Source organism: Bombina bombina, chromosome 9, assembly GCF_027579735.1.
Source record: "Bombina bombina isolate aBomBom1 chromosome 9, aBomBom1.pri, whole genome shotgun sequence".
NCBI classification, from domain to species: Eukaryota; Metazoa; Chordata; class Amphibia; order Anura; family Bombinatoridae; genus Bombina; species Bombina bombina.
Window position 1 is genome coordinate 208707765 of NC_069507.1, and position 27072 is coordinate 208734836.

A 27072-nucleotide genomic window follows, 5' to 3' on the forward strand; every position below is an offset into this window, starting at 1 on the left:
TTAAGCATTAATTATTTAACAGTAAAGACAAAAGACCACTATTACCCAGCATCAGACTATTATGCATAGTGACTGTAGCATAACCATAGGTATAAAAGAGAAATAGTACACACTGACATTATTAGTATTTAATTAAACAGTGATAGCAACATATTAACCACACAGAATGCATCAGTATTGGGCAATACATAAATGCATTGTAAGCATCACAAATATACAGGACATGTTCGTCAGCAATGTCCATATGCCATACCCACAATGAGGGAAATAGAAACACCCACCTGGATTGTAATCCACAATTGTTGGTTGCAGATAATAATATTGGTGATTATCAAAGCAGGGACAGCTCAAACATCCAATACTGATGCATTCTGTGTGGTTAATATGTTGCTATCAATGTTTAATTAAATACTAATAATGTCAGTGTGTACTATTTCTCTTTTCTACTTGTGGTTATGCTACAATTACTATGAGTAATAGTCTGATGCTGGGTAATAGTTGTCTTTTGTATTTACTGGTAAATATGTATTTATGTATTTATATGTGTATATATGTATTTACAGATATATACGTATAAACACATAAATACATATGTACACATATATAAACATATACATAAGTGCATTGGAGCCCTTTAAGGAGCAGTTAAATAAACATGTAAAAGCATACTTATGCAATATTCATATTTAATAAAGTGTTATGCTGTGTATTTACTGTAAATATTTCACATTCCAATGTTCTGCACATAGCAGAATATGTTCTATGTATTTATAAAAAGATATTCCTATATATATATATATATATATATATATATATATAATTATATATATATATATATATATATATGTGTGTGTGTGTGTGTGTATAAATATATATTTTACCAAGAAAAATAAAGCATAAGCTAGATATAGAAGTAAGTATTTATGAATAAATAGAACATATTCTGCTATGTGCTGAACATTGGAGTGTTTAATATTCATATTTTCATGCTGGTTTATCGCACTTTTTTCCACTTTTTTTGCTGCATTGACTTCTATGGGGGAATACTTTATCACGCATGCTATATTCTAAGTTTGGCTTTTTAAACACAGTTTACTTTCAACTCCTATTAAGATCGCAACCCGACGCATGCAAAAAGCTTACTTCTAGGGCAGTTAATGCACGAGCGGGAGTGTTAAATAGTGCTGCACTTGTAATCTAGCCCTATGATTTCAAATCAGCATGGTTTTAAGATAAATAGATCATGTCAAACTATTCTAATTAGCTTCTAAGAGGAAGCAAGTAAAAATATAGATAAAGGAGAATCAGTTCATGTGATATACTTGGATTTAGCAAAGGCATTTGATACAGTGCCCCATGAGAAATTAATGTACAAAATTAAGGGACTGGGAATAGCTAATAATTAGAAGAATGGGCAGGTAAATGGAAAATTAGATTTAATACTAGAAAATGCAAGGTTCTACATTTTGGAAGTAAAAATAAGCAGGCAACGTATTATTTAAAAAGGACTAGACTTAGCCAAACAGAGGAGAAAAGGAATTTGGGAACAGTAATATATAACAAGCTAAAGATGGGTTCACAATGCAGGGCAGTGGCTTCTAAGGCTAATACAATACTAGCATGTATTACTAAAGAGGCATTGATGCAAGGGAGGAAAGCATAATTCTGTCACTATATAAATCCCTGGAAAGACCTCACGTTGAGTATGGAGTGCAGTTCTGGGGACAAAGCTAAAAAAAAGACAATGTAGACTTAGAAAAAGTTTATAAAAGGGCCCCAAATGAATAAGGGGAATAGAAAATGTAAGCTATGAGAAGAGGCTAGACAAACTGGGTCTGTTTTCTCTAGAAAACAGTGCTTGAGAGGTGACATGATTCATTTATATACATGTATTCAAGGCCTATATACAGAGATTTCATAATCTCTGTTTATTCCAAGAATTTTTTTTGTGACAAGAGGTCACAATTTAAGGTTGGAGGAAAGGAGATTTAATCTCCAGCAATGTAAATGTTTTTTTCACTGTAAGACCAATCAAATTGTGGAACTCATTACCTAAGGAGGTAGTAAATGCCAATGCCTTAGATACATTTAAAATGGTTTAGGTACATTTATGGCTAGAAACAGAATTCAGCGATATGATTGCTTGTGTGAAATGGATCACCCTTTTAATGGGATTAATTTAAGATCAACTGGAGCTTTTATTGTAAGTATATTAAGATTTGAATAGGTTGAACTCGATGGACTTCTGTCTTTTTTCAACATCATTTTCTATATTATGTTATGTTAGGGATTAGAACATATTTCCTTATATTTTATTGAGTAGTAATGAAGTATACACTAGATTCCCAGCATCCCTTATATTCTATTTTCTTTATTTCTTTATTTGTTGTTGTTTGCATTTTGTGAGGTGCCACTCATTTATACTAATTATATATATATATATTGTTTATAAAACTATATAAAAACATTTATTCAGAAAATGCCACCTGACAAGTATGCTGTTCACCACATTTTAACTATCATTTTTTTTATAATATGAAATATACTATGGAGATTATGTTAAAAACAAAAAAACTATTTTCAACTAATCTCTTGTGGTAAAGGCCTTTTTCATGGCTTTTCACAAGGATTTCAAATTAAAAATCCTTTAATCAATTCAAAAACTCAAATAGTTGCCAAGTGTTTTAAACCACATAAAACCTCCAATACTTTTTTGGGAGACTATTCAAAGTAACACACTTGGTCTCAATATTGTCCACAACTAGAACATGATCATCACAAAGCTCACTTATGATTGCAATGAAATGATTGCACATTGTAAAAATGTTATTAGAAAATTACACACAAAGGGGCCAAATTATCAAGCTCCGAATGGAGCTTGATGCCCCTGTTTCCACGCGTGCCTTAAGGCTCGCTGGGAACAGCAGTTATGAAGTAGTGGTCTTGACCACCAGAACTGCTTGTGCAATGATAAATGCCAACAGTGTATGCTGTCGGCATTCATTGATGTCTGTCAGACATGATCCACTGAACATCTTGCCTAGTCTGAGAAAATTAAAAATATAGAGAGAGGTACACTCAAATGAGAATGAACAGCAGGGAAAAAAATCCTTACTTGGACTAAAAGTCAGTGCCACTTAGGGTTAGGGACGGGTGACCAACCATATTTTCGCTTTAAAAAGGGACACATATGTCAGGGCTGTTTTCAGGGCTGTTTAAAGAAATGTTTTGTATAAGAACCCTGTCATATGTATTTTTTATATGTGTCCCTTTTTAAAGCAGCAATATGGTCACCCTACTCAGAGTGCAGCCTTTTAGCTCACTATGCCTTTCACTAAGGAGAAATGTCCTATATTACATCAGTGATTCTCTAAAACTCTCTGGTCAGTATTATGAGGCTCCTCAGGGATTGTGTTAAATGCAAGTTTTACCTTGGGAAAAGTTATCTTATTAAGGAGAGACACTTTTGATATCTCTCAAAGTTTCCTTTTCTTACTCTTTGAGTCAGTTTTCTACACACAAAAAAAGAAAAAATATGGAGCTGCACTCAACTGAGAATGAAAAATAGCTAGAAAAATCCATGTTAAAGAAAATGTCTATTTTAAAAATATATTGTACATAGTGCAAAGTTTAAAAAATGCACCATTATAAAACATTTTGCATGAAGGGCAATTTGCGAGACGGGCGAGACTAAAATGAGCATTTTTCTCAGAACTAACAATCCTTTGAACATCAGGCCCTTAGACTTTAAGACTTTGAATAACTTTTTATTTGGGATGATTGACAGGCCCTTCCCTCATTTGAAGGGGGCAGCATTACACACACTTGTGTGTGTAATTACATATATGGGCAGCAAAAATACAGTGTCCGCTGCCCGTATGCCACAAAGCCAGACTGGCAGGTTCTTAATATGTTAACCTTTTCCGCTTCAGATTTATACACGGGACTCCTAGTTTTAATTGAAACTATACATCATTTTTAGTAGAATGTCTCCCACCATCACAAAAATGATGTTTTTCAAAGTTAATATTGATGTTATTAAATTCAAATTAAGGTACCTTATTATTTACTGTTATATAAGTCCATATCATACAAGATGTTCCTCTAATAATCCTTAGAAAATCAGAGGCATCTTTTTAGGGTCATCCAAAAATTTTTCCAAATCAAGCTTGTTAAATAATCAGGTAGTTTTGCTGTCTGTATTACTTAAACAAACATGCTGTACTCATTTCTCATACAGAGCCCAAGGTCTCTGACTTGCTCCAACACCAAACCATATTTTTTAATGATCCTGTAGACTTACACTTTGCAACTGTGCCCCAAGAGTGCTGTATTACCTTCCATGTCTATTAGAGACAACAGGCTTCAAAGTAAGGTTGCCCTTTTTCAGACTAATTGCCACTTTGGTTTAGATCATAAACCATAAGTACTAAGCTTAACTCACTTGTTATGGTTGTTTTCTTTTATTCCTGTGTTCCTCATCCTAGGTTTAAGAGCTCAATTGGGGATATGATCTCTAATAAAATCACTATTTACAGTTATATATAATAAAATATTTGCAATCCCAGTTCTCTTCAAGGTGGATAAAAATCAATTATTAAAAAAAAAAAAAATGTATTCAAATATGATTTTATTTTATTTTTTATTTAAATATGATTTATTTTTTATTTAAACAGGATTGTTTTAAAATAAAATGCTTTTTTGAGGAAAGATCTATAAAAAGATAGTTTCTATTTAAGACAAATTATAATCCAGAGGTTATTCCTTCTGAAATAAGGATTCATTTTCAATTATGTAGCACGAGGCTGTATATCTATGGCTGTAATGTTTAATATTTAAAAGAAAATAATTCATTAATCTATTTACAATGTCATGCTCTTCCAGAGGTTGTTGAAAGACTGGGTAAATTCTTGTTTGTTTTAGTTCTCAGAACTGTGAATGTGTCTGTAGAAATAACATGCCTCCTCTTTACAGCAAAAATGACATAAAATAAACCAACAATGTTGAGAAATAGACCATAAAGGGACATAAACACTACATTTTTCATTCATGATTCAACTAGAGCATATAATGTTTAGATTTACTTATTTTATCAAATTTGCTTCATTCTCTTGGTATAATATGTTAAAGGAAACAATGCTTTAATTGGAACTATCTGAAAACATTGGATAAGCTAATGACAATTAGGCACTGGCAGTTCCAAGTAGTTCATTGCTCCTGATTGGAAAGTTGTTTGAACTGTATGTTCTATATGAATCATGAAAGTTTCATTTTGACTTTACTGTCCCTGTAATGCAATTGCTCCTTTGCAAATCCATGCACACAGAATCAACGCAATCTAAGTTTCAAGAAGCTCAATGGATAGAAGATTGTAGGGAAGGAAATAAATCTGCACAAGGACCTAAGTGTGAGGAGGGAGGGGCAATTATTGAAATTTAAATATAATGTAATTGTGTTAGTTAAAACTATTTAAACTATAATGAAGGTAGTGTTTTTTTAGTTAAGTAAAACAATTTAAAATTATTTTATTTATTATTAAGGTAATTATTATTTTTCTCCTCTCAATAAAGTACAGCTACAAAGTTGGTCAAATATGAACCTATTAAACTGGAGATAGTTTACCTCCCAATAATTTTATTAATTTCAATGATCTATCTTTGTATTTCTAATGGTATATAACCAAATCAGTAATTGTCTGATATAACTGGAAGAATAATCAGAAAAATTATTATTCTAAAAATTAAACCTTTATGTAAAAATAACACAATGATTTATATAGATTTAAAATGAGTCTTACTGACTGTGATTTAAATCATGATTTAAATAATATCCACCCTCTCTCCCTTGTTGGCCTACTTTAATTTGTATATCTTGATTGCTTGTATAGCTTATTTTTTATATTTCTGTTTTAGCAAGCTCAGTTCACATTAATAAATACAATAAGTGTTCTCTGATGTATTAAAACAATTAAAATATAGCTCCAGTCAAACTATGTATTATACACACTGAAATGCAATCTTTAAAATTTCCGTTTATGATTGAAAATACATCATTAGATGTTCAATAAAGTTATTAGTTATAAAATGATGCAAAATAATATGAAATTGTTAACTACATTTTTTAAATGAAAAAACTTGCATCAAACCATATTGGTTATTATCAATATAGAATAAATTTGCTGTCATATTTTGCTTTCCTGTTAATCACATATATTTTGCTTTCCTTAATTTTTTTTTATTGCCTTTCACATGTATACCCAAGTTAAAGTAAAAGAAAAAAAGATTTTTTTTTCCTGTTAATTCATATTTTTTTAATTGTGTGTGATTTTACTAATTCTAAAAGCAGTGGATTGGAATAGCATGGAAAAGAAACCATATACCACCTAAATTGAATACAATTTAATTTCATGACAAACTCTAATAGATTGCAATTGGGACTCAAGTATTCTCAAAAACCACAGAATAAGCATAAAAGAAGCAATATTCAAAATATTCAGATAATAAATTCCAGGATTTTCATGTTACATTTTCAGATAGCACTCTCTTATAGGAAAATTCAAATGTTAGGAGGAACATCAAGGAAACATTAGTTATGTCAGGGCTTAAAATTTCAAGTACTAACCAGGCCAAAATGTCACTCGCCACTTCTGATCCCACCTATAATATGCCCAAACCACACCCCCTGCCCCATACCCTCTTTACATATGTTTAGCCATTTCAAAGCACATTATTGTGTAGTAATTATTCATATTTGTTTATTTTAAACCATACCAAATTAAGTCCTTTTAATGCAATTATTACAAATATAAACATGCTGGTCATTTTACACAGTGTATAGACAGCGTTTATCTCCCTCTCTGTTCATCCCAGTTTAATTTCTACTTGCCGAGGATGAATGGGGGAGTGTAAATATTGAGCCTTGGTTATATCATATAAATTAAAATAAAAGTTAAAATAAATCTTTCCATCCAACCCTCCATCTTGAAGTTTTGGTAAGTAATAAAATAATTCAGGTCCTCAAAGAGATGAAAATTCTATTTTTAACTAAAATATCATTTAGATGAAGATGAATGAATTTAAAGGGGTTTTCTCTATTGTATTCATAAAGGCAAGGTCAGAAAGTTCTTTAAAGGGACACTGAACCCAATTTTTTTGTGATTCAGATAGAGCATAAAATTTTAAGCAACTTTCTAATTTACTCCTATTATCAATCTTCGTTCCATTGCTATCTTTTTTTGAAAAGAAGGCATCTAAGCTTTTTTTTTGTTCAGACTCTCGGACAGCACTTTTTAATTGGTGGGTGAATGTATCCACTAATTAGCAAGAACAACCTAGGTTGTTCACCAAAAATGGGCTGGCATCTAAACTTACATTCTTTCATTTCAAATAAAGATGCCAAGAGAATGAAGAACATTTGATAATAGGAGTAAATTAGAAAGTTGCTTTGAATTACGAAAGAAAAAAAAATTGGGTTCAGTGTCCCTTTAAGTTATCTTTGTGAAGGACGCATGAATCAAGCCACGTACATGGTTATTCTGGAAGAAAACTTGCTTTCTTCTGCTCTGACAATGTTTCACAACTCAAAGGATTGTTGTTTTTTTTCAGGAGGACAATGATCCATGCCATACAGCCAGATCAATCAAGGTGTGGATGGAGGACCACAAGATCAAGACCCTGTCATGGCCAGCCCAATCTTTAGACCTGAACCCCATTAAAAACCTCTGGAATGTGATCAAAAGGAATATAGATAGTCATCAGCCATCAAACAAAGCCGAGCTGCTTGAATTTGTGCAACAGGAGTGGCATAAAGTCACCCAACAGCAATATGAAAGACTGGTGGAGAGCAGCCAAGACGCATGGCAGCTGTGGCTTAAAATCAGGGTTCCACAAAATATTGATTTCTGATCTCTTACTAAGTTAAAACATTAGTATTGTGTTTTCTTTACATTAACCCCTTAACGACACGCGTCGTACAGGGTACGTCTTGCACAAACTGGTCTTTAAAGACCAGCGACGTACCCTGTACGACGTTGGGGTTGAAAGCGGCTGGAAGCGATCCTGATTTCCAGCCACTTTCCGGTTATTGTACTGATGCCTCGATATCGAGGCATCACTGCAATAACATTTTTCCCCATCCGATGCAGAGAGAGCCACTCTGTGGCCCTCTCTGAACCGGACATCGATGCCGCGATCGTTGGTGGGTGGGAGCAGACGTGGGAGGCAGGTGGGCGGCGATCGATGGCTTACCGGTGGGCGGGATCGTGGGCGGGATTGCTGGGGGGCGCGCATGGACGCGCGCGCGTGCACAGGGGAGGCGGGCGGGCGCGTGCACGGGGAGGGAGCGGGTGGGAACCATTACACTATGGAACAGTGGTTTCTATTTAGAGGGAGAGAGGGGGGATAAATATGTTAATCGAAGGGATCTGGGAGGGGGTGGGGGTTTAGTCTTGGGGGGGGAAGCTACACTACAGAAAAGTGGGGAAAAAATAAAAAATATACATTTTTTTTGTAAACTGGGTACTGGCAGACAGCTGCCAGTACCCAAGATGGCTCCCAATAATGTAGAGGGGGAGGGTTAGAGAGCTGTTTGGGGGGGGATCAGGGAGGTTTGGGGCTAAGAGGGATCCTACACAGCAGCATATGTAAATATGCTCCAAAAAAAAGAAAAGAAAAAAAAAAAAGATACCTTTTATTTTAGTACTGGCAGACTTTCTGCCAGTACTTAAGATGGCGGGGACAATTGTGGGGTGGGGGAGGGAAGAGAGCTGTTTGGGAGGGATCAGTGGGTCTGATGTGTCAGGTGGGAGGCTGATCTCTACACTAAAGCTAAAATTAACCCTGCAAGCTCCCTACAAGATCCCTAATTAACCCCTTCACTGCTAGCCATAATACACGTGTGATGTGCAGTGGCATTTAGCAGCCTTCTAATTACCAAAAAGCATTGCCAAAGCCATATATGTCTGCTATTTCTGAACAAAGGGGATACCAGAGAAGCATGTACAACCATTTGTGCCATAATTGCACAAGCTGTTTGTAAATAATTTCAGTGAGAAACCTAAAATTGCGAAAAAAATTACGTTTTTTTTAAATTTGATCGCATTTGGCGGTGAAATGGTGGCATTAAATTTACCAAAATGGGCCTAGATCAATACTTTGGGTTGTCTACTACACTACACTAAAGCTAAAATTAACTCTACAAGCTCCCTACATGCTCCCTAATTAACCCCTTCACTGCTGGGCATAAAACACGTGTGGCGCGCAGTGGCATTTAGCAGCCTTCTAATTACCAAAAAGCAAAGCCAAAGCCATATAAGTCTGCTATTTCTGAACAAAGGGGATCCCAGAGAAGCACTTACAACCATTTATGCCATAATTGCACAAGTTGTTTGTAAATAATTTCTGTGAGAAACCTAAAGTTTGTGAAAAAGTTAACATTTTTTTTTATTTGATCGCATTTGGCGGTGAAATGGTGGCATGAAATATACCAAAATGGGCCTAGATCAATACTTTGGGATGTCTTCTAAAACAAAATATATACATGTCAAGGGATATTTAGGTATTCCCGACAGATATCAGGGTTCCAATGTAACTAGCGCACATTTTGAAAAAAAGTGGTTTTGAAATAGCAAAGTGCTACTTGTATTTATGGCCCTATAACTTGCAAAAAAAGCAAAGAAGATGTAAACATTGGGTATTTCTAAACTCAGGACAAATTTTAGAAACTATTTAGCATGGTTGTTTTTTGGTGGTTGTAGATGTGTAACAGATTTTGGGGGTCAAAGTTAGAAAAAGTGTGTTTTTTCCATTTTTTCCTCATATTTTATCATATTTTTAATAGTAAATTATAAGATATGATGAAAATAATGGTATCTTTAGAAAGTCCATTTAGTGGCGAGAAAAACGGTATATAATATGTGTGGGTACAGTAAACGAGTAAGAGGAAAATTACAGCTAAACACAAACACCGCAGAAATGTAAAAATAGCCCTGGTCCTTAAGGGAAAGAAATTGAAAAATGGCCGTGTCCTTAAGGGGTTAATCAAGTCTTAAAAAACTGCATCTTTTTTGTTATTTTGACCAGTTGTCATTTTCTGCAAAATATGAGCTCTAAATGGCAATATTTTTATTTGGAATTTGGGAGAAATCTTTTAAGTAGTTTATAGAATAAAACAACAATTTTAATTTTACTCAAACATAATAAATGGTAAAACCAGAGAAACTGATAAGTTTGCAGCAATCTTTTATTTTTTTCCAGAGCTGTATAGAAATAGGGATTTATGTGTTTATTTGTATGTGTGCATATACAAAAATACACATATATAAGACACATGTATATATATATATATATATATATATATATATATATAATTTGGAGCCCTTTGCAATCAAACACCTTGCCATATACCATATCCCTTGTTAACCATTTTTAATTACTTGTTCAATATTAAACATATTTTTAATAAAAATGTATATATCTTAGTATAATACTTTATATTAATATGTTTTCCATGCGTTTTGTGAAACTTCAGGTCTCAGGTTGAGTTAAATATTCTATCTTTCGCTCGAGTGCCACCCATAACTTTTAACTGATTAATATTAACTTTTAATTTTAACTATATTTAGCGTGGTCATGATATCCGCTGAAAGTATAGGGTACACTAGGGCGATGTCGGCCATGCTTAATCGTCGTTTTGTAAATCTGCTTTACCATGGAATTGCAATTTCAATTTGTGCGCTAAATTTAGCAGAGTCCAGCAATACTGATATCGCTGCCAACTCTAGCTTCTAATCTGGGCCACTATTATTTCTATCTTTTTTAATTTATTTTAATTAGCTTATTTATTTATATATTTATTTTATGTGGACACTCGTGAGCAGCAATGATGGTTTCTCATATTCAAGGTCTTAGAGACCAAAGGAATATAGTGATTGGTCTTATGAGTAATATATACATATATATTTATTATTATTTTTTTAAAACAAGGGTTTTTCTTCTAGCATTTCTGTAATTTGAAGATAAAATGAGCACTTTTTGACAATACAGGAAAAGTAGTTTGTTTAGTACTAGCACTTTGAATAACTGCTTTAATTTACTCTGCATTATTAACATGAAGGGTGGCAGCAGGTTTCTCTGAAATTATTTCTATCTTCTCATTACCAGAGGTAACTTGAGCAGAGAGAAGCAATTTAATTTGATTATTAAATTGAGATAATAAATTACCCATAGGTCCAGTAATTAGTTTTGTAACATGTCCATCAGATATAGGATTGCTTGATGGCTGAGACATTATGAAATAAATATATCCCAGCATGAGCTGACCAATAAGACAAATAAGTTCAAATGTTCAAATTACAATATTTAACCTGTATGAACCAATCATAGATTCACAAAAGGTTAAAGATTTGTTTTTTATTTCTCAGGTAAACACAACCAGTTTTATTCAACTAAACAAGTACAAATAATAGCCTACTTAAAACAAATAAATCTCTTCAGAAAGAAAAGTAATTTTAGATACAGAAAAGGTTAAATAACTTTTTTAATATTTCTGAGGTAAAAATACTAAGTCGCTCAATTTAGGGTGGCAAATAAAAACTGACCTTTATAAGTCACTAAAACCTGACAGAGAAAAAGAGTTACATGTAAATTGAGAAATGTTAAAGAACATTTTATATTCCCGATGTACAAAGGATTATGTGTGGTAATAAATTGCATTAAAATAGTACAGGAAGTCTTTAAACATATAGGAAGTGACATTGATTTAAAGATAGATTGGTAAAAGAAGAAAAACAGAGAGATAAAAAAAACAACAACACCCTTATCTTATAGAGCAGCAAAAGGGGCAAGTGGATAGGTATGATTGGCCAGCAATGATTATAGTGGTGTTCAAACATTCAATTGGTTTCTTTAAGTGGATATTTGCATATTTCAGCTTTTATTTTCTCTTTAGAGTGTTATAACGTTATAACGTAAACTTTAACTTGTTTTCCTAAACAGTGCTGACATAGAGTAGCAAAGAAAAGATAATGCAAAGTCTCTGGTACTGTAATAAAGTAGCCTAACCTCTTAATGACTTGAGTATGTAGTAGGAATTAATAAATGCACTGCAAAATAGCTGCTTTAAAAAAAATGTTTTAAAAGCATTTAAAGTCTTATTTAGTTGACTTTTGAATTGCTGTTTGTATTGTCTTGCGGCCCATACCCCTTGAAAAGTTCTGGACCTGCTTTGAAGAGAGCAAGATATCGACATTGTAATCCCCAAAGACCTAGAAGTGTATGTACAAGAAGGGAGATGGATAGTGGGAATAAGAAGAAATAAACCTCAATCTCTGCTCTCTTAAGTGGTAGAAACCCAACATTTAAAAGGCAATCATGCAACATAAGCATCATTTAAAAAAAAAATCACTCTTTCTAATGAGAGGGTCTCTAGGAACTTAAAATAGGACATCAAAAAGTTTTAAAGCCCATAAGTAGCTCTTAAAAATAAAACCCCTATATAGCATTTATCAAGCTCTATATAGCATTTATCAAGCTGGAGCTTGAGGGCCCGTGTTTCTGGTGAGCCTGCAGGCTCGCCAGAAACGCCACTTATAAAGCAGCGGTCTAAAGACCGCTGCTCCATAACCTGTCTGCCTGCTCTGAGGAGGGTGACAGACATCACCGCAATTCAAGCCGATTGAGTACAATCAGGTTGATTGACACCCCCTGCTGGCGGCCGATTGGCCACGAATCTGCAGGGGGCGGCATTGTACCAGCAGTTCATAAGATATGCTGGTGCAACGCTGAATATGGAGAGCGTATTGCTCTCCATATTCAGCGAGGTCTGTCGGACCTGATCCGCAGTGTCGGATCAGGTCCGACAGACCTTTGTTAAATAGGCCCCTATGTGTTGAAATAACTATACGCAAAAGGATAACACCTTCTTCTTTTGATTATAGGGTTTAAGGGGAAAAAAGCTCATACACACACTGTTTACAATCCTGTTTATTAAAATTTGCATTTTTTTCTAACTCTGTGTATTAGATTTCTTACATGACATGATATATACATAAAATAATGGTTTAAATCTGCTGGGTTTGCTAAAAATAATCAGAACACATATGTGTGTGTTTTTCACAGAACAATTACCTTCTATAGGGCTTAGATGTAAGCACCATCTAAAAGAGGAATGGCTCAGAAAGGGGTTACTATTTCTAATTTAAAGAGAAATGTTATTCAAATATCGAATCAATTTAAAGTGATGCAATATATCTGTAAGTAGCTGATTTGAAAATATCACATGATCATTACTTTATAAAAAAAGGATTATTTTATCTCCTAGTTTCCTCAGTAGCCACATTCCTGTGTGAAGGGATTTTAGGTGTACAGTTTGATTGCTTGTCTCAGGACTTGCAAGGGACAGTGGCGGCTCGTGGGTTATTCAAATGGGGGTTCACAGACCACCAGTTATGTAAAATAGTTATATATATATATACAATATGTAATACAGCAGGAATCAAAATCAATACATAAATAAATATGATCATAGAAACAAACAACATAGTTAAGTGCATACATAAATCATCATATATGGGACACCATGTAAAAATTGACAAGCAAAGAGCAAAAATAAGGATATTCAGGTATTCTAATCACCATGTTGTATAGGCCAAACTGTATAGTAAGCCTATAATCCTATAGAAAAAAATGTCAAGTATATCATATGGGCCTATGTAAGATGCAAGTATAGCAAGGGGTAGAACGTTAGGTCATCAGCGGTACATACATAATTAAAGGCAGAAATAATGCCCCTTAGTATAAGAGACCCAGCACTGCTAAAAACTGAGATTACACTGATACATGATAATAAAATAAAGGACAATGAAAACACACACACACACACACATATATATATATATATATATATATATATATATATATATATATATATATATCTCAAAATAACAAAAGTATTGCATTGAGCAATGATACTTTTTTATTGGACTAACTATACATTTATAAGTTGACAAGCTTTCGGAAGAGTTACTTCCTTTATCAAGTCTAAAGCAATACTGACTTTAGACTTTAGACTTGATAAAGGAAGTAACTCTTCCGAAAGCTTGTCAACTTATAAATGTATAGTTAGTCCAATAAAAAAGTATCATTGCTCAATGCAATACTTTTGTTATTTTGATATCTAAATCTCTGGACTAACACGGCTACTCCAATCAACGTATATATATATATATATATATATATATATATATATATATATATATATATATATATAGTGGTCCCATACGATTTATTGCCAATTAATATCCTTGTTTTTCTGCAGTACAGTAGTACTTGTGCAACTTGTGGAAAAATGTCTTGTTGCTGACACAATTCCAACATTACATGAATACTTTTTCAGCAGGACATTTTTACATGAGTTGCACAAGTGCTACTGTACTGAAGAAAAACGAGTATATCTATAAAGTGGGAGACTGGAGTAAATAAATAGTGACATAAATTTTCTTTAAGTGTAAATATTCCCACTCCAAATCAGCACCAAATAGAAGCTCTGCCTCTGAGAACACTGAAATACATGTGATCTGCACGATTTCTGTGAAGTATTAATAGTCATCACTGAGAATAAAGTATTGGTTTATTTCTATACTAAATAAAGGTAACTTTATTTAACACAAATTACTTATTTACAGTTAGTACCTAAGAATGGAAAATACACTATACAGACTGTTCCCTGCTTTCCAGTGGAAACTCCACTGTCCTCTCCATACCTCACACGTGCGGCCGCCCGATGAAAATGTGAAAGCCGGTTAGCTCTGCCCCCAGAAATCGCTAACTTAAGCATAATTGAATTCTCCTCCGGCATCCATTCCCATTGCCTTTAAACTCAGCCTAAGACACAGTACAGTACAGCACTAATAATACAGCGAGTCACATTTACCTCAGTCTCTACATCACACACGTGTCACAACGGTGTCATTTTTTTTATAGGCAATCTGCTGTAAATCTAGTCTGGCACCCCTTGCATCGACAGTAGGATTGCTCCTGGCTGTCACTGACTGTAAGTGCACTGTTGGCAGGCTGATAATGCTTTAAATTTATACCGGCCCTTGTCATGCGCAGCAGCGCATCCGTTCGTAATCTGTGCATGGAGGTTTACAAATCACTGCATGCATGGCTGGGAAATTTGGAGCACGCACAGCTTAGTACACCCTACAGTGCACCCTACAGTTCCAATTGTGTGCCTCCAAGTCCCACACACACAGCTCTCAGTGTGCGAGTGTCACGTGACAGCTGGCTCTTACTCGCACACTGAAAGATGTGCGATTAGCAAGGCTATGGACTGGGTTGTGGGCGGCGCTGCAGGCACTGCAGACAGAAAAGGGAAAGTGATTTTCCCTATACTTCTATCTATCGCACATGCGGTGCAGTGCGATAGATATTAGTTAACATGGAAAAAAAAAATTAAAGACAAAACTGCAGTGGAGGTGTGGAGCTTGGATGAATTATTATTATTATTAATAATTAAATAAATAAATAAATCTTTTTATTAAGTCAAAACGATTTATTTATTTATTTAATGTGATAATTTTGTATTTCTTATTTCTTTCTTTCTTTTGGGGGTTCACTGGGGGTTCACGTGTGGCTGTGCACAAATGGAGGAGCCTCCACTGGCAAGGGAGGAACCATCTGATCTGACATGTGTCACTCAGTTTAAGGAAGTTTAAGAATGTTTACTAAAAAATCTTTCAAGATTATGGTGAAATCCCACAAGATCACAGTAAAGCAAAGTGTGAGCTCATCACTGATGATACTGATAGGCTGTGGGTTTTTTTTCCATGCAGATGACATTAAAAAGAATAACTGCTCTAGTGAGCTGAAAATTTTTGAGTTAAAAATGTTTCTTTTCTTACATACAGATGTTCATGTGATCTTTTCTAGTCAGCTTTTTACAGATGTGCTGCATCGCTTTCAAGTTGTTTAGCATATGGGTACAAGGGATGGGCGAATGAGTCTATATTTGAATTTGAATGTTAGAATGAATGTCATTGTAGAAATTCGATTTACATAATAGAATGTTGATAAGAACGAATATTCTTAAAAATTCGATTTTCAAATGTTATTTACAGTTTTCAAATGTCACATTCGAATTCGAATGTCACTTTCGAATTCTAATATTACATTTATAAAACACAATTGTAGACTAGAAACACTATTTTGAATTTGAATGTCACATTCAAATCGAATATCACATTCAAATTGAATATCACATTCGAATTTGAATATTACATTTATTAAACACAGTATTAGACTAGAAATACTATTTCAAATTTGAATATCACATTTGAATCGAATATCACATTCAAATTCAAATATTACATTTAAAAAACACAGTATTAGACTAGAAATACTATTTCGAATTTGAATGTGACATTCGAATTCGAATGTCACATTCGAATTCGAATATTACTTTTAAAACACAGTATTAGACTAGAAATACTATTTCAAATTCGAATGTGACATTCGAATGTAGCATTCTAATTCGAATATTACATTTATTAAACACAGTTGTAGACTAGAAATACTATTTTGAATTTGAATGTCACATTCAAATTTGAATATTACATTTCAAAATTGAATGAATAGATAGCTAAACATTCTATTATTCGAACAAATATTTTCGAATTTTATTGAAAAATTCAAAAATGAAAATTCGAAAATAGAATGTTAGAATGTTATATAAACATTTGAAATTCGATTAGAATGAACGAATGCATCAAAATTCGTTTTAAATTTCAAATTTTTAGAAACATTCGCCCATCCCTAATGGGTACCATGTGACTATAAGTTCTAAAAAATCAAAGCACTCATTCAGTATCAACGATTAAAGTAGCAGACTGTTTCAAACAAATGCTGCACATAAATGGCCATTAGCCATAGATGCTTGCAGGTAGGAGGTTGCAGGTTGGAAGTAGGAGGGGGCCTTTGAGCACATTGGCATGCCTGCAACTTGTATAATGAGGACTCTCCCCTTTTGACTCTGATCTTTAGGTGTGATCTGAAACTATTTTAGATTACTTGTATTTATATTTGGAAGAAGGTATAGCAGTAGTTCCTTAAATTGGTTTTAAAAATACACCAACATATTATGCAGAAACAACATACTATACTTAATATATATATATATATATATATATATATATATAGCAAAACAGGAAACAGCACTCTCTGGACTTAAGTAAAAAACAAGTAGTTTATTCAGTAACGTTTCGGGGAATGCTCCCCTTCATCAGACCAACAACATACAAGTGAAGCAAACATTTAAGCATACACAAACCCCTCCCCCTAGTGCAAAAAACCGCCAAAAATGGTTGCCATAGCAACCAAACAACCAGTTCAAAGTAAATACATTTACCAATGCAACAATGACATCAAAGAAACCAGATCATTATGGTTAATTAGCATCAGGTCAATTAGCAAATCAACACATCATCCTACCACATAATACACCTGCTGTATATTAGTACTTCTAATACCCCAGTGGCAGTGTGTCCTTTTAAAGAGACATATCACAATATTATTAGCTAAGTACAGGAAAACAAGAATGTGTAGAAAAAAGGGGTTGAAAAAACGTTTAGTTAAACATCGGCACCTCATCATATTGAAATGCAATTCACGTAATGCACTTATAGTTAATGCCTAACTCATAATACCCGTACTACATAGTCAAGGGTCATGTGTACCATTAATGCTATAGACGCCAATAACAGCAAACTCGTTATTCAGATACCTCAAACGATGTGACCGTATTACATGCACAAAGTGTAGCACGACCTATGTAGTCACCCTGTTCAGCATCGGACCAACCTCGCGCTGAATCTAGCACAGTTACTAGCGGAACAACAAGGGTTATGCGCATGCGTGTAAACCCGGCGCAGTCCGGCCCCCAATGCTCCAGCTAGGTACCCAATAGGATAGAAAGGACAAGCCCCCACACCGGACAAACAGAGTTATTAAAATGGCATGGTAAGAGGGTGGGCCCCAAGGTACTACTAAGGGAAGGAAGGGTCCGGGTCATGAACGTAATAAATGCAGCAGGATATGTAGTAGAAGATAGTACAACACACCTAATACCCAGATATCAGGAGTCACCCACTTAGGTGTAGTAAACCAGCTAGTTCAGTCTGACATACACGATGAGATGGGTATATGCGTCTGTCTTTTCTAACCTGTCAGCACCGGTCTTGCGGTCAAGACACCTATTGTCCCTGCATAGGCAATTTTACAGGGTCACATAAAGGTTGTCTATAAGTGTGCGCATGCGTGTCAGCCATGCCCAGTCAATTATTATTGGTATAAGGCAAGGTCCCTGATAGGCCGTATGGGACAAGCCCCTATCCCTGTGTGAGTAACAGTTTTGCTAAGAGATAGGGGGGCAGGGGTCCAAAGTCAAAAGATATGTCGGTCACAGAATGTTTCAGGCTGATGCTATGATTACAGGTTTGCTAGAGTCCGGTGGCCCAGAATTATAAGGATCGCTATAAAGGAAAAGAGACCCCTAAACTAATGTGAATAAATATATAGTACAGGCAGGTCCCATCCCCCTAGGTACAGAAAATACTAGTGCTAACAGGGTTCCGTAGTGCAAGGTTAATAGCACCAGCACTCAGTGATGTGTCAACACTGCGGTGTGCATCAAAAGTAACATCCACTAGTGTACATAACAGAAACAACCTAAATAAGGGTACACCCATTGGGCATATGTGACCGACATATCTTTTGACTTTGGACCCCTGCCCCCCTATCTCTTAGCAAAACTGTTACTCACACAGGGATAGGGGCTTGTCCCATACGGCCTATCAGGGACCTTGCCTTATACCAATAATAATTGACTGGGCATGGCTGACACGCATGCGCACACTTATAGACAACCTTTATGTGACCCTGTAAAATTGCCTATGCAGGGACAATAGGTGTCTTGACCGCAAGACCGGTGCTGACAGGTTAGAAAAGACAGACGCATATACCCATCTCATCGTGTATGTCAGACTGAACTAGCTGGGTTACTACACCTAAGTGGGTGACTCCTGATATCTGGGTATTAGGTGTGTTGTACTATCTTCTACTACATATCCTGCTGCATTTATTACGTTCATGACCCGGACCCTTCCTTCCCTTAGTAGTACCTTGGGGCCCACCCTCTTACCATGCCATTTTAATTACTCTGTTTGTCCGGTGTGGGGGCTTGTCCTTTCTATCCTATTGGGTACCTAGCTGGAGCATTGGGGGCCGGACTGCGCCGGGTTTACACGCTTGCGCATAACCCTTGTTGTTCCGCTAGTAACTGTGCTAGATTCAGCGCGAGGTTGGTCCGATGCTGAACAGGGTGACTACATAGGTCGTGCTACACTTTGTGCATGTAATACGGTCACATCGTTTGAGGTATCTGAATAACGAGTTTGCTGTTATTGGCGTCTATAGCATTAATGGTACACATGACCCTTGACTATGTAGTACGGGTATTATGAGTTAGGCATTAACTATAAGTGCATTACGTGAATTGCATTTCAATATGATGAGGTGCCGATGTTTAACTAAACGTTTTTTCAACCCCTTTTTTCTACACATTCTTGTTTTCCTGTACTTAGCTAATAATATTGTGATATGTCTCTTTAAAAGGACACACTGCCACTGGGGTATTAGAAGTACTAATATACAGCAGGTGTATTATGTGGTAGGATGATGTGTTGATTTGCTAATTGACCTGATGCTAATTAACCATAATGATCTGGTTTCTTTGATGTCATTGTTGCATTGGTAAATGTATTTACTTTGAACTGGTTGTTTGGTTGCTATGGCAACCATTTTTGGCGGTTTTTTGCACTAGGGGGAGGGGTTTGTGTATGCTTAAATGTTTGCTTCACTTGTATGTTGTTGGTCTGATGAAGGGGAGCATTCCCCGAAACGTTACTGAATAAACTACTTGTTTTTTACTTAAGTCCAGAGAGTGCTGTTTCCTGTTTTGCTACATTTCAACTACTCTAGCACCCTGGCCCTTGGAGAACTGTTTGTGAGAGTGCAACTGACTCTTTTTGCCTATATATATATATATATATATATATATATATACACAATTTCAGTTACACAAAATATATTTACTTTTCCTAAAACAATGCTTTCACTAAGACAAGTGGCATTTCTGACCCAACTACACATACAATAATAATTTCAAGTAAGTTCATTCTATCTTACTCTGCATCAGTGATTCTATCAATTTAGATTGAACTTACAATATTTCACCTGACTTTCAGATATAAATGTGAATACTTTGTGAAGAAAGAAATGTGGGAGTAATACTTTCTGTTCAATGAAACTGAAATAAAAAAATGTGTTTTAAGTTGCCATGTTTAGAATTATTTGTATTTATGTTTAGAAAAGATATACAAAAGCAAAACTGTTTTTCCATCTGACATGATGTTCCATTGACTAAACTAAAATATTTTAGAGGTTCCACTACAGTGAACTAAACTTCAATTATTATACAATGTGCCATTCCCCGAAACTAAGATATTCAGTCATTTATTTTTCACTATGATGTTTACATTTGTACAGCAAGTCATCTGTGCCATCTTCACACAATTTATAATATATTAAAATTACTTTCAAAGCGCATTACCAAATGTATATACCCAGATGGAGAAAAATTTCCTGTCAGAAATATATTATTGTTTTTAAAATTGCAAATACAGATTTGTTCACAAATTAAAGACTACTGGAAAACTTGTGTAGTTCAAATATCAACACATCCCTTTACAGGATTTCTTTGGAACATTTTTATGAATTATTCACTATTATTCAGAATGGTCATGCCTATTGTATTTATATTGTGGTCATAAATGCTCATATTAATACACATATTCGAAAATCAACAAATATTATCACTAATTAAGATTTACATCTATGTACCTATAAAGATATAACAGTTGCATAATAATTGAATGTGAGAAAACTATGCAAAAATGTCACTACAATGACATTGGAAACATGGTTAAGAAAAATAATTCAACGAGAAGTAAATTTGCAAACAGATAGGAGACCTATTTTCCCACTGGTTTATTTAGCATGCAGTGTTTACTTTACAGCTAGGGATTCTGGGTAAAACATTCAAATGAGATTCACAGTCGCTGTAAGCTCCTTAATACCTTTGTATTTACCTTGCTGTTCAAATTAGCTTCTAAAATAATTCATGTACAAAAAGTAAAATACTAGAAAATCTTATCACAGACAGCTATTTTGCCTTCAGAAGGAACCAGTATACATTTTACTTTCGTGATTTAGAAAGAGCATGTCATTTTAAACAACTTTCTACTTTACTTCTATTATCTAATTTGCTTCATTCTCTTGATATCACTTGCTGAAAAGCATATCTAGATATGCTCAGTAGCTGCTTATTGGTTGCTGCACATAGAGGCCTCATGTGATTGGCTCACACATGTGCATTGCTATTTCTTCAACAAAGGATATCCAAAGAATTTAGCAAATTAGATAATAGAAGTAAATTGGAAAGTTGTTTAAAATTGCATGCCCTATCTGAATCATGAAAGTTTAATTTTGACTAAACTGTCCCTTTAAGTTAATGCTGACAAGATAGATCTGCTTATAAAGAAGTGAATTTAACAAATAAAAAAGTTATTGTACCTAACAAGAATATTTATTAAATTAAGGACTGTAGTGATTTTATGAGCTAGTGAAAGACAGCAGATACAACACTTTAAAACTGTTAGCAATACCCCTTTTCTGTAAGGAAATTTTGATAGGGGGTCTGCAGCCTATATAGTTGTGTAGCAGTACATTAAAGGGTGCTTCTCATATACATGACCCAATAATACCAGTTTCAGTAATGGGCAGATGGTATAACCTACAGACAAAACATTGTTACATTCTGCACCTTTAATCCAAGTGTACACTATAATTAAATGGATGGTCTTATATAAAGGGAACATTTTTTTAAGAATAATAATAATATTATGAAGTATAATATGAAGGTTGATGAAAGGAATTACATTAAAGGACATTTAATTCCAAAAATGTATGTCATGCATATCAGAAAGCAATATTTAAATGTGTTTACTACAAGTTAAAGTTGATTATTTTAATTAGTATCAAGTGTTTGCCTGTGTATAACTGCACCTTAAAGGGATACTAAACCCACATTTGTTCTTTCATGATTCACAACTAGAAACAACTTTCTAATTTACTCCTATTATCAATTTATCTTCTTTCTCTTGCTATATTTATTTTAAAAGCAGGAATGTAAAAATTAAGAGCTGGCTCATTTTAGGTTCAGCACCCTAGATAGTGCTTGCTTATTGGTGGCTAAATTTAGCCACCAATAAGCAAGCATAACCCAGGTTCTGAACCAAAAATGTGCTGGTTTCTAAGATTTACTGACTAATAAGTAGAACTCTCAAAACTCTATTGGTGGACAATGAAGCATAAAAACATAGTATTGTAAAAAAAAAAAATAATTGCATTTTAAATCACCCCTTTTATATACATGAAAGAAAAAAAAATTACTTCAGTATCCCTTTAAACCTGTACACTTTTATTTTGAAATTAACAGAAAATCGATTGTTTATTGGCTTATAAAACCTCCACAGCTGTTCAAAGTTTTGTCTTTTTTTATTTTTAAGAACAGGATTTTTTCCATGCCAAAACTTTAATATATCTTATAATGGCACTTTAAAGGGCCACTGTAAGTAAATATTTTCTATGCCTGTTACTAACTAATTACCCCAAATACGCTTTTTATCAATTATCAATTTCATTAACATATCTCTACCGTATATCAGAAATCTTGTCTGCAAATTTAATTGTTTTCCAAACCCACTCTGTTGGTATTCTTTGCTCTGTACCAATCCGTTTACAATACCTAGGTTTCAAAATGGCGCTTTAAACACAAAGTTATTGGTTTAAGTATTTTGAACACTCAGTGCTGAAAATAGTGGGCAGGATAACGTGACATCATCGGCGAATAAAAGATATAACTTTTAGAACATTATGAAACTTCGTTTTGGAGAAAATATAGGTCAGTGAGTTTTAATTAATGTTTATTAACTTTAATATGTTAGTTGTTTAGCTTAAAAATTATAACAGAAAGTAATCCTTTAAGTGACAGTAAAGCCATAATTAGACATTCATGATATAGACAGAGCATACAATTTTAAATTGGCTGCATATATATATACCGATTGTCATTGGCTTGCCCCATGTGTTCAGTTAGAAACCAGTAGTGCATTGCTGCACCTTCAACAAATGATACCAAGAGAATAAAGCAAATTTGATAAAAGAAGTAAACTGGAAAGTTGTTTAAAATTGTATATTTTACCTAAATCATGAAAGAAAAATGTTGGGTTTCATGTCCCTTTAACATAGCAGAATATCATGGTGAGGGGGGGGGAATCAGTCAGTTTTCAGCACCACTCCAGTGGCCAGGTCTGTGGGTCACAACTTGCTCAGCATAACAGGAAATTTCAGTGGTAGTGGCCCATCCATACAAATGATCCAGTATACTGCAAAATGTCTTTAATTGAGGGAACTGCAGGGGTTTAGCACTCCTTATCTCACTCTAGATGCATTAAAATGATAACAAATTGGATGTGGAGTTAACAGTAAGGCAACCAAGGGTTGTGAAAGTGTAACCAGTGAGCAACCTGATGGAAAGCAGGAAAAAAGAAGACAGCCCTAAATCCAGGGGTGCGATCCGATATACGGCGCAGGTTTCGGCGCAAACATGGAAACCTGCGCCGCCCGTAGTTTCAGCTCGCAACTCGAGCTATCCCATATACGGCGCCCTCAGAGGCTAAAGTGCCGTAAGTCTCACAAACCAGTGATGTCCAGAAATCTGCGTAAGTACAAATTTCTGGAGTCGCCAGGGACTTACGGCACTTTAGAAACTGCCGCCGCATAAAAAACCTGACTAAGTTATTAAATCACCCGTACTGTCTAACACGCCTCCCAAACATAGCCCGACACGTATACCCCTCTATCCACTATCCCCCCTCACTCTCCTAATAATAATAAATGTATTAACCCCTAAACTGCCGCTCCCGGACCCTGCCGCACCTAATAAAGTTATTAACCCCTAAACCGCCGCTCCCGGACCCCGCCGCCACCTACATTATCTATATTACCCCCTAATGTGAGACCCCTACACCGCCGCTACCTATTTTATCTATAGTACCCCCTAATGTGAGCTCCTACACCGCCGCCATCTATATTACCTACCCCCTAATGTGAGCCCCTTACACCGCCGCCATCTATATTACCTACCCCCTAATGTGAGCCCCTTACACCGCCGCCATCTATATTACCTACCCCCTAATGTGAGCCCCTTACACCACCGCCATCTATATTAACTACCCCTAATGTGAGCCCCTTACACCGCCGCCATCTATATTAACTACCCCCTAACTAAATTACAAAAAACCCCCCACTAAATTACAAAGAAAAAAAAAAGATTACAAGAATTTTAAGCTAATTACACCTATTCTAAGCCCCCTAATAAAATAACAAAGCCCCCCAAAATAAAAAATTTCCCTACCCTAATCTAAATTACAAAAGTTAACAGCTCTATTACCAGCCCTTAAAAGGGCCTTTTGTGTATGCCCCAAAGAAATCAGCTCTTTTGCCTGTAAAAAAAACAACACCCCCCATTACAACCCACCACCCACATACCCCTATTCTAACCCACCCAATCCCTCCTTAAAAAAACCTAAGTCTAACCCCCAAGTGCTCCTTACCTGTCCTGAAGACCAGCGGAGAAGGTCTTGTTCCAGACGGAGATGTCTTCTTCCAGGCGGCGACCTCTTCTTCTTCCAGGATCCATCCGGCGTGGAGCGGAGGAGTTGAAGACCGATGACCACGGAGCTGAAGACCATCCATCTGGAACTGAAGACCGGCAATGCTGGAACTGAAGATCTGCGACGCTGGAACCGAAGACCTCTGGAACTGAAGACCGGAGCCGGAACGTGGAGGATCCTCTTCATACGATCGCCGCCGTACACTGAATAGGAATTCAAGGTACGCAATTAAAAATGGCGTCCCTTGAATTCCTATTGGCTGATTTGAGCCTTCAAATTCAAATCAGCCAATCAGATGCGAGCTACTTTAATTATATTGGCTGATTTGAATAGCCAATAGAATAAGAGCAACTGTAATTATATTGGCTATTCTAATCAGCCAATAGAATTACAGTAGCTCTCATTCTATTGGCTATTCAATTCAGCCAATAGAATTGAAGTAGCTTGCATCCGATTGGCTGATTTGAATTTGAAGGCTCAAATCAGCCAATAAGATTTCAAGGGACGCCATTTTTAATCGCGTACCTTGAATTCCTATTCAATGTATGGCGGCGATCGTATGAAGAGGATCCTCCACGTTCCGGCTCCGGTCTTCAGTTCCAGAGGTCTTCGGTTCCAGCGTCGCCGATCTTCAGTTCCAGCATCGCCGGTCTTCAGTTCCAGATGGACGGTCTTCAGCTCCATGGTCATCGGTCTTCAACTCCTCCGCTCCGCGCCGGCTGGATCCTGGAAGAAGAAGAGGTCGCCGCCTGGAAGAAGACATCTCCGCCTGGAACAGGACCTTCTCCGCCGGTCTTCAGGACAGGTAAGAAGCACTTGGGAGTTAGACTTAGGTTTTTTTAAGGGGGGATTGGGTGGGTTAGAATAGGGGTATGTGGGTGGTGGGTTGTAATGGGGGGGGATGTTGTTTTTTTTACAGGCAAAAGAGCTGATTTCTTTGGGGCATGCCCCACAAAAGGCCCTTTTAAGGGCTGGTAATAGAGCTGTTAACTTTTGTAATTTAGATTAGGGTAGGGAATTTTTTTTATTTTGGGGGGCTTTGTTATTTTATTAGGGGGCTTAGAATAGGTGTAATTAGCTTAAAATTCTTGTAATCTTTTTTTATTTTTTGTAATTTAGTGTTTGTTTGTTTTTTGTAATTTAGTTTAGTGTATTTAATTGTAGTTTAGTTTAGATATTTGTAGTTTATTTAATTTATTGATAGTGTAGGTGTATTTGTAACTTAGGTTAGGATTTCTTTTACAGGTAAATTGGTAATTATTTTAACTAGGTAGCTATTAAATAGTTATTAACTGTTTAATAGCTATTGTACCTAGTTAAAATAAATACCAAGTTACCTGTAAAATAAATATAAACCCTAAAATAGCTACAATGTAATTATTAATTACATTGTAGCTATCTTAGGGTTTATTTTATAGGTAAGTATTTAGATTTAAATAGGAATATTTTAATTAATAATATTAATATTAATTAGATTTATTTTAATAAGAATTTAGTTAGGGATGTTAGAGTTAGATAGGGTTATTATATTTAATATATATATAATATAATAACGATATTAACTATATTTACCCTAATATAATTAGGGTTAATATAGTTAATATATATAATATAATAACTATATTAACTAGATTAACCCTAATATAATTAGGGTTAATATAGTTAATATAGCTGGCGGCGGTGTAGGGGGATTAGATTAGGGGTTAATCTATTTAATATAGGTGGCGGCGGTGTAGGGGGATTAGATTAGGGGTTAATCTATTTAATATAGGTGGCGGCGGTGTAGGGGGATTAGATTAGGGGGTAATACATTTATTATAGGTGGCGGTGGTGTAGGGGGATTTAGATTAGATGCAAAAGAGCTGATTTCTTTGTGACAATGCCCCGCAAAAAGCCCATTTAAGGGCTGGTAAAAGAGCTGATTTCTTTGGGGCATGCGCTGCAAAAAGCCCTTTTAAGGGCTGGCAATAGAGCTGTTACTTTGGGGCAATGTCACACAAAAGGCCTTTTTAAGGGCTGGTAATAGAGGTGATTACTTTAGGGGGATTAGATTAGGGGTTAATGTATTTAATATAGCTGGCGGCGGTGTAGGGGGATTAGATTAGGGGTTAATTAATTTAATATAGCTGGCGGCGGTGTAGTTGGATTAAATTAGGGGTTAATTAATTTAATATAGCTGGCGGCGGTGTAAGGGGCTCACATTAGGGGGTAGTTAATGTAGC